This window comes from Puntigrus tetrazona, chromosome 5, assembly GCF_018831695.1.
Source record: "Puntigrus tetrazona isolate hp1 chromosome 5, ASM1883169v1, whole genome shotgun sequence".
NCBI classification, from domain to species: Eukaryota; Metazoa; Chordata; class Actinopteri; order Cypriniformes; family Cyprinidae; genus Puntigrus; species Puntigrus tetrazona.
This window is the reverse complement of record NC_056703.1, coordinates 1,842,501-1,851,290: the sequence shown is the minus strand read 5'-3', so window position 1 is coordinate 1,851,290 and position 8,790 is coordinate 1,842,501. Positions and strand designations below refer to the sequence as shown.

Genomic DNA, 8,790 nt, shown 5'->3' with positions numbered 1-8,790 from the left:
AAAAAAAAAATAGAAAAGAATAGGGAAAAAATGGTTTTTTTTTTTTTTTTTTTTTTTTTTTGCCTTTTTCTATAAATTCAAATACTATGAACAAAGTTGGTATTGCAGACTTAGCATTATATGAAAAAACAACAAAACAAAAACATTTTTTTGACCAACAACTGTGTGTGAAAACAACCAGCTGGTAAACAGTTATATAATAATAATAATAATAATAATAAGCTTTTAATCTTTAAGTGGTTTGTTTTGAAAATATCATCTACTCCCAAAGAGCCACCATTCCAGCAAGTTTAGCTTAAACACAAAACGATGTTCTAGTGCGGATCTCAAAGGCCTTGAGTTAAAGGGTTCAGGTCTGTTTAATCAGAAAGTGGCTCCTCAGGTGTCGGATGAAAATCTGGTCCAACCTCGCGCAGAATAACCCAATTATTTTTCAGAATATGTTATATTTTTTGGCAACCCTTTACTACCATTTTTAATGAAAAGAATTTTAATGCAAGGGAAGAGTTCAGAACTTAGGGGAAAATGATTAGATGGCCAACACGCCATCATACAGAGTCATTGAACTAAGTCAAGGACCTTTTCCACTCCTGCCCCAGCAGCTCTCTCATCAGTGCCACCTAAACAGCATTGTTCCAGTTTATATTACATATGGATTACATACGCATGCAATCCCATTCAGAGCGCACGGCCCTGAGAGCCTGGGCCCATTTAAATACAAATTACTGTCTTCCTGGATAACTTTCAAGTAATTGTGAAGAGTTACAGTCACGTCACGCATTAGGGGATGGAGTTAAATCCGGAGGACGGTGGCCCTCCAGGACTGGAGATTACCTCGCTGTGCAGTAGGGCAGCATCCTTTAGAAGTGCCCGTTTTAGGAATATCACATTGTCCTGCAGTTTCTAAACCACTCACGGGATTTCACTAAAATTCTATTTCAGTGTCTCCATTTAAGCTACTGGAACGACAGAATTCAAGACGCTGTGGCAGAATTGTTTGGCGGTTACAAAATATAAGAATAAAATGAACAAACCACCTCTCAATTGGATGCTGGTTCCTCTGACACATTGGCAGGAAAGGTTCTGGCTTTCTATCCATTCTCTACATCATGTACATCATGGCTTTTCTTTAAAAGGAGACACGAAAAAAAAAAAGTGTTGAAAAGTGGCACCAGACACTTCCTAAAAAGCCAGAAGCCCTTCTCTTTCAGGTGAATACTGCATCTATAGACCAAATATTTATTGAATTAACTAAAATTTTGAAATTGTCAGCAAGCCAAAACACTTCAACATGACAAAATCGTAATTACAAATTCACAAGTGGAACGTAAGCCATGAAGGCAGCATAAGACAGTGTTTTGGTTGGGCTGCGTTCAAGGACTCTTAGTTTAAACCCAGTTTCTGCTTAACAGCTGAATCAGGTATTTGATCAGAAAGAGAGTTCAGAAGTATGTACCATTTGTGTACCTCCAGGAAAATGTATTGAGAAGAAGAAGAAAACATTGAAAGAAAAAACAGCAGCTGAGCTTCATGTATTTCTTGGTATTAAACTAGTTTTCATTCATTTAGCTTAAAGTCTAAATCTTTGCTTAATTTTTACTGTATTTAACCATTTAGCCAATATTTTACTCGATATGCATTTAAAAAGACAGAAAACCCATCAACATGCAGTATCATTGATTTTCATTTGGCATGACTTACACTTAAATGACTGCAACGTTTCGTCAATAACACGCACAAGGGTAATGGGAATACAAACAATGATTCGTTTTGAAAAAAAGCACAATCTGCTTTATTTCTCTCTTGAGATCATTTCCAATAAAAGGGCAAATATTAATCACACATTTAATAGGATAAACAACACTGAGTGATAAATATCTGCAGGGAAAACAGACCCTTAAAAATAAATGAAAAGAAGAGTGAGTAAATTCATTGCTGGCCCTTTAAATACAGGTCTAACAAAGAAGCAAAAGGGCAATAATGAGTCTGTACAGATATGCAGCAATCATCAAGAAACAATATTACCGTTGAAGGTGACAATCCAACAGCGCCAATGAACACCCAAACAAATAAACCTCCGAAATAACCATGAGCACTGCAGAAATCATTTAAAAAAGGCATTTCAAATGTCCAACAGTTCACCCGAAAGGAAAAGAAGAGGTTGCATTTGCATTAACGCTCCAATATCAAACATGCGAAAGAACATGTGCTGATGGTTATATAGTTCTGTACAGCTGTAGTGTAACGAAGCACCTTCAAAACTCAACATTTCCTGTGCACTCCGGATCCCCTGAGCCCACAGGGACGGCAACATTTACAACACAAGCACTCGTTCCTGCAAACACGACGCATTTTTGGACCCCCGATGGTTACAGATAGGCTTTTTATTGCTTGTGCAACCCTCGCACTCCTGTGACCTACCGACCGACAAAAAGCTCAAAAGCTGAAAGTAAAAGGACTTCTTGACCAAATCAACATACTGTAACATTTCCCCCATCAGCGTTCCGAAGAGCACAACAATCCACCTGACATCATCACAAACGTCTCTCACGTTACACAGGGTGCCCATATATCCCACCCGCCTTATCACACCAAACACAGAGCAAGCGCTTCTCAATGCTGCTGACTGTAACAGGTTTATTTCACACGCGGCACACACGCCACTCAAGCCCCATCATGCAACACCTTTAAAGGATCAAATGTTGCTTTGCATTTACAACACATGAAAAGCAGCTGTAAATAAAAGGTTCGAAGTATCACCATGTTTTGATTGAACAATGTCCTCAAAATTGGGTTTGAAGTTTTTTTATTGAATAAAAAGGAGGTTTTATTATAATAAGCGCAAATAGGCATGATTACTATATTTATATATATTAAAAAAAAAGAAAAAAAAAAAAAAAAAAAAAAAGTTAAAACTCCATGGTACCCAGTAAAAGTGACTAATGCCACACACACCGCAGCTCTGGAGCTTCTGTTGATCTGCATGTCAATCAAAACCTCGAGTCCAATCAGCTGGCTCCAGTTTGGCAATAATGGGCGTGGAGACGTGAGAGCTGGAAGAGGAGAGATACGCAGCCTGTTTTTCTGTTTGCACGACTTTGATGGAGAGAAGCGAGACACACCAGGGTTCGCTTGCGCTTTTGTGAACGTAATTCTTCACTTGAAAATGTCAAATAAAATGTTAATAAATAAAGCTGATCTTGGAAAGTCTGAGCAGAAAGAGTCAAAACTATTGTGTCTATTTATATATATATAGTTTACATTTATATATATAGATATTCATATCTCTCTATGTGAAGTTTATTATTAATGTGTTCCGATTGATTTGTGGAGTTGGTGATCCTGTGCGTCAGTTCAGGGTACAGTGACAGAGAAAGAGAGAGACAGAGAGAGAGGGAGGAGAGAGGAGGAAGAGAGGAGGAGGTCCTACAGACAGCGGTGTCATGTGATCATGAGGTCCATTATTAGGCTTTGCCTTCCTCCACTTTGACAGACTGTGGTTTGATGGCTCCGGCACGAGCAGCTTTGACCTGTACTGGCAAAGCTCCTGGATCTTGCCGGGAATCACTGATGAGCTCTTGGCATCGCTGACGCCATGACGGCGCTGGCGTCCATGCAGAGCCTTCACCTGTACCAAAAACAAGAGGCAGACTCAATACCGGCAGTCAAAAGACTTAAAAACAACTGCTTCAAATGATTCTACTGGATAATACACTGAACAGTCAACACATGGGAAGGCAATAAACGATTAAGCCACATTGTCATTTTGGAGTGGCGTGTTGTTTATAACTTTTAATTTTCTTTGTATTATTGCCATTAGACTGGTTTCTATTAGTTCTTTCTCAGTTTCATCTCAGAGAAAAGTGAAGGGAACATTTTTACTCATTATAGACCTCTCAATAATACATACCAGATATTATAAAGAAAAGAAAAACATCAAGATTAGGGCTGGGCAACAATGGCAAAAATTATTACCACAATATTTCATCACAATATTCCTTAATAGGAAAATAGTTTTCTCAACCTTGACAATTAAATTGAAAAGCATCTTTTCATTTACAGGACCATAAAAAAAAAAAAAAAAAAAGATATATATTTTATTTGGTTTACAAATAATTTTTTTTTTTAGATTCTGAATTTTATTTGGGTTTTGTATTGGGTTACAGCATTTTCTTTTGCAGTTCTGCATTTTGTTTTTAGTAATTGTTTGCTGGTCGTCCAGTTAAAAATCAAACTTATTTTCTCAAGTTTCTCAAGTATGAAGAACATGGAGACATCTAAATATCGCCAAACACAGAAAAAATAGTATAAATTCATCAATTACCTATGCTAACACTGTATTGTTTATCAAGCTGTTATATGACCCTGCTTCACTTGAGAGACACAAAAAGCCTCCATTAGACAAACATTGTTCACATAAAGCTTCATCCTTACAGATTAGCATTTTGGTTTTGATATAAACATGATCTAAAACTAACAAAACATGACAATAAGAAGGAAGTACATGAGATGCCATTACCTATGCTCACAGTGGGTGGCTCACCTTCACACCATCCTCAGGGCCCTTCACGGTGGGCTCAGGGTTAGAGAGGAGTGTGCTGTGGGCGGATCACGCCCAGGGCTCGGGTAGGGTGGTGAGCGGATGATGACGGTCTTGTTGACCTGCATGACAGGCCGCTGGATAGGGTTGGGGAAGGGACCACTGGTGGGGGGCCTCATGTGCATGACCATACTGCCCTGAGGAGCAGACACCTGCAGCATCAGACAGCAGATAGCAGGCATGTTAGCAGTGTGCCACATGTCCTCTCGGGTCATAGTTAAGGACAGAAATGAGCCGTACCTGCTGTGTGTAATGTCCTGGGGAGAGAGGCCACCGCTGGAGGGCTCCTGAGGGGTTTCCCACTAGGACTGGCTGAACTGGGTCTGAGAAGACAGTCCAACAAAAGACCTCATTAGTGAACAGACACCTACACATACAAAACCGTTAAATTGACAAGAATTCCTATACAATAAATTCTGTCAAATTCTAAGTAATTTACCAAACTGTGCATAGAATAAATCAAAGGCATACCAACATTTCATAGTGTGACTACAGCTTACTGTGCTGCAGGTAGAGTTTGTGAACTGTCGGCTCACCTGTAGGAGCCGCTGGGTATTCCAGGTGAATGGTTGGGCTTATCAGAGAACTGAAATCCCTTCATGTCCATTTTGGGAAGGCTGCAGAAAGCACACGATTTATCAGAAAGGTGTGTAATTGCATGCAGGAAGACATTTGAGAGACAGTTATTTCCTGAAGCACACGCTCTTACCTCCTGCTGCCGCTCATGACGGCTGGCTGGGTTCAGGAGGCATCATGCAGCGTGGAGCTCCCACAGACAGGTTCTGGTTCTGCTGGAGCTGGATGGACTGGGGAAGGATAAGGTGCTGCTGGGCCGAGCCATGGCGCAGCTGAGATCAGGCATGGGCATTGTCACCTGAAAACACAAAGTCAGTGGACATGGCCTTGAACTATAAATTCTGAATAAAGCAAATTCAAACTGCATTTTGAAGCTGTTGACTGCATACTAATGCCCCTACCCATTTTACTTCAATAATTGCATGCGTTTATGTAGTTGAACACTGCTTTCTTATGGCTTTCATCAGAACTTGCCTGAATAAGCTGTGAGTCCATGAGTTGTGACGTGCCCATCCCAGCTGCCTGATTCATCGGCCCATCGTACACCAGTGGCTGGCTGCCATTCATGGGCTGGTAGTGAGATCCGGACTGCGGTTTGACCATGTCTGACGGCTGCATGCCAGGAAATGCAGAGTATGGCCCTTTGAGAGGAGCCCACCAGAGAGCACCATGGGACTAGGCTGAGACAGGTTTGGGTGCATGTACACCTGAGACCTGTAAGAAGAGAGCATTGAAAGCACTCAGATTAACACAAAAACAGAGGAAGCCCAGCATTATTAGTGTGGCCAGCGTATAGTGTAGGTATAATGTTGTTTACAGCAGTTATTAACAGTTTGGTGTTTTAAGAGAAACTCTTTACAGTGGCATGGGACTGTGTAGAAAGAGCAGGAGATGAATAAGAAACTGAACAATACTGATAATGTCTGAGGCGGGTGAATTACCTGAAAGGAGGATGGAGCTAAACATCTCTTGAGACTGAGAGACAGGCAGAGCTCTCGCAGACCCAGCTGAGCCTGAGCCTGTAGAGGACGTGTGCAGGAGATGGGAATCTGCTGAGGGTGGCCTGAACACACAACAAACAAACACATAGATCCACTAAATGAACCCTATAAAGACAACTGTATCATATTTGATGCACAATTCTGATTATTTTGGTTGTATATCAGTTAAAGCACATGGCACATTTTCAAGAAGAAAAAAAAACTAATGCTGAACAATATATATCAGATTCAGCTGGAACTACATTTCTATAATAATGAAGGTTAAAATTCTGATTTGTATATAATCTTAATGGTGATGAAAAAAAAAAAGATTTATTCAAACAAATTAAACTATAAATTTTTTTTTTTTTTGTTGTATATAATTAATGCTTATCGCTACAGTTAATTTCTCTAGCTGACTACAGAGTCCATGCTCCTCAAATATTGTTTTTTCCTCAGGTAAATGTGATGTTACATAACATTATTTCCAAGCTGTTACATTGATGTCCTTAAATGGTTGAAACCATTTACAGACTGAAGCAACATGAACATTAATTCTTTTAACATGAATGTGATCGTACCTGTTGATAGCTTGGCTGCTGAGTCAAGGGTGGCAGTGAGCATGGCTGACTCTGGAACACATGACCGTCCAGATACAGAGGAGGGATGTGACTGCCTGTGATACCACGCCAGATCACAACAGTTTTTAGAGCCATGTATTGCCACGGCATGCGACATAGTCTGAGAGAATAATTAGACACCTGACCTTGCATGGAGACAGAAGGAGCAACAGACGCCACAGGCATGGGGGCATAGACACTCCACCGGAAGGAGCTGTAGCTGACACCGCTGGAGGAGCCCACGCTGCAGGCGGGTTGAGAGCCGGAGCCCGCACCGCCGGGAGCCCTGCTCCGGGAGAGCCTGAGAGTTTTCCACGCCTTACGAGCTGACTCCATCTGAGACCACAGACAAACATGCTGGTGAGAAATCAGATCTCAGGATCTAGCACATTGTTAATTCACTCAGGCGTTTGTTTCTTTTAACGCAGATCAAGCCAGTGGGAAAGGCTATTTAGAAAGTTTTCAGTACTTTACTTTTGATTTCATTTCTTGGTTGAATACAACAACAGATATTTTGAAGAATGTTGTTAACGTAAAAGTTGATTGTTTATAATAGTTTTTTTCCTCAAACTGTGGAAGTCAGTGAGCACAATTTAACATGTTCGCATGCTTAATATTTACAGGTTATTGTTGACACATATTGACAACAAACTAGCACGTTACAAACATCTGACATGCATTAAAATGTTTTAATGTTATTGGGGTGTCATTAGAATATTAGAATATTCTAATGTCATTAGAATAGCTGGTAGCATGTCCTAGGTAGCTAGGCATGCATGCGAGCAGACAGAATGTGTGCTGTTTTGCAAATCCCAAGAAATAAGGTGAAGTATCTGGAAGAACCCTTAAGATCACTGATGAAGAGGCATCAACCAAACAAACAGGCTTATCACTTCCAATCATCACGTTACCTTGAGCGTGAGGTCTGCAGTAGGGAAGCTGATGGGGTTGAGGTTTATTCCAGGCTGCAGGTGGTCTCTGCGAGCATCGGGATGGCTTGAGTCAGGCCCGGCTGTGCACACACATTAACAACAGCATAAACACTCAATGCTTCTTTACAAAGCTGACAATGTAACTGCTGCGTGCAGAGCTACTGCAAAACGCACATTCCCAGCAAGCGTCCTGCAGCTTGGGTGGGGGGTTGGACACAGGCACTGGCGTGGTCCCTGGAGGAAGGCTAAAGTCAGAATCCTTTGCGCTAACACCAAACTCGATGGCGGCACAGGAATAGCGTTGTCCACGTGAATATCCACTCCATTGACAGGAGTGATGGGTCCTCAGGCGCTCCATGCCCTCTGAACCCTTGCGGTTCTTCAGCGCTCATTACCAATGGGGCCTGGTTTGTGTTCTTTACTCTGCTCGGGCCCATGATCTGAATCCTAGAAGACAGGACAATAGGTCATTAGCTCACTGACTGAGGCACGCAAAAATACTTGCCCAGAAAACAACAACCTGTACCTCAATTGGGTTCACTGCCCGTGTAGGAAACCTGCTTTGTTCATGAATCTCCACCTGGCGACTGGACAGTCAGAGCTTCAGAAGGAAAACAAAAATCATTTAGAATCTTCTTAAATATGAATACACTTGATAAAAAGGTTGTTATCAGTATTACCGGTGCTGTTTGTCTCCCAGATCTCTGTTCCCAAGTTGTTGGTGGAGAGCGTCTCCTCGGGCTGCTCGATGGACATGCTGCCTTGCTTCTTGGCAAAACGGGGGGGCATTTTCGAAGTAATTGTTCTATTCTTTACCGAACCCTTCAGGTGCACAAAGCAAATAATTACAATATCCAATCAAATGCAGTTAATTAACCAAGTTATCTTTTTCGTTATCAGATGCGTGTCTAAATGACACTGCAATAAATGTTTTTCAAGCCAAGATGTCTCATTCCCAGGCCAAAATATAAAAAAAATTCTGAAGTCAAGAAGGATTGTCTAGACAAGCAGAAACAATATTATTTTTCTTTTTTTGAAAAAACTTTTTGCACATCTAGAAATTCCTTTTCGATTATGAATTT

At 41.0% G+C, this 8,790-nt stretch overlaps 1 pseudogene; it reads right to left on the bottom strand.

Moving 5' to 3' along the window:
* Positions 1-4,566: 4,566 nt before the first annotated feature.
* The window catches only part of LOC122346043, a 24,105-nt pseudogene continuing 19,881 nt past the window's right edge, over positions 4,567-8,790 (bottom strand).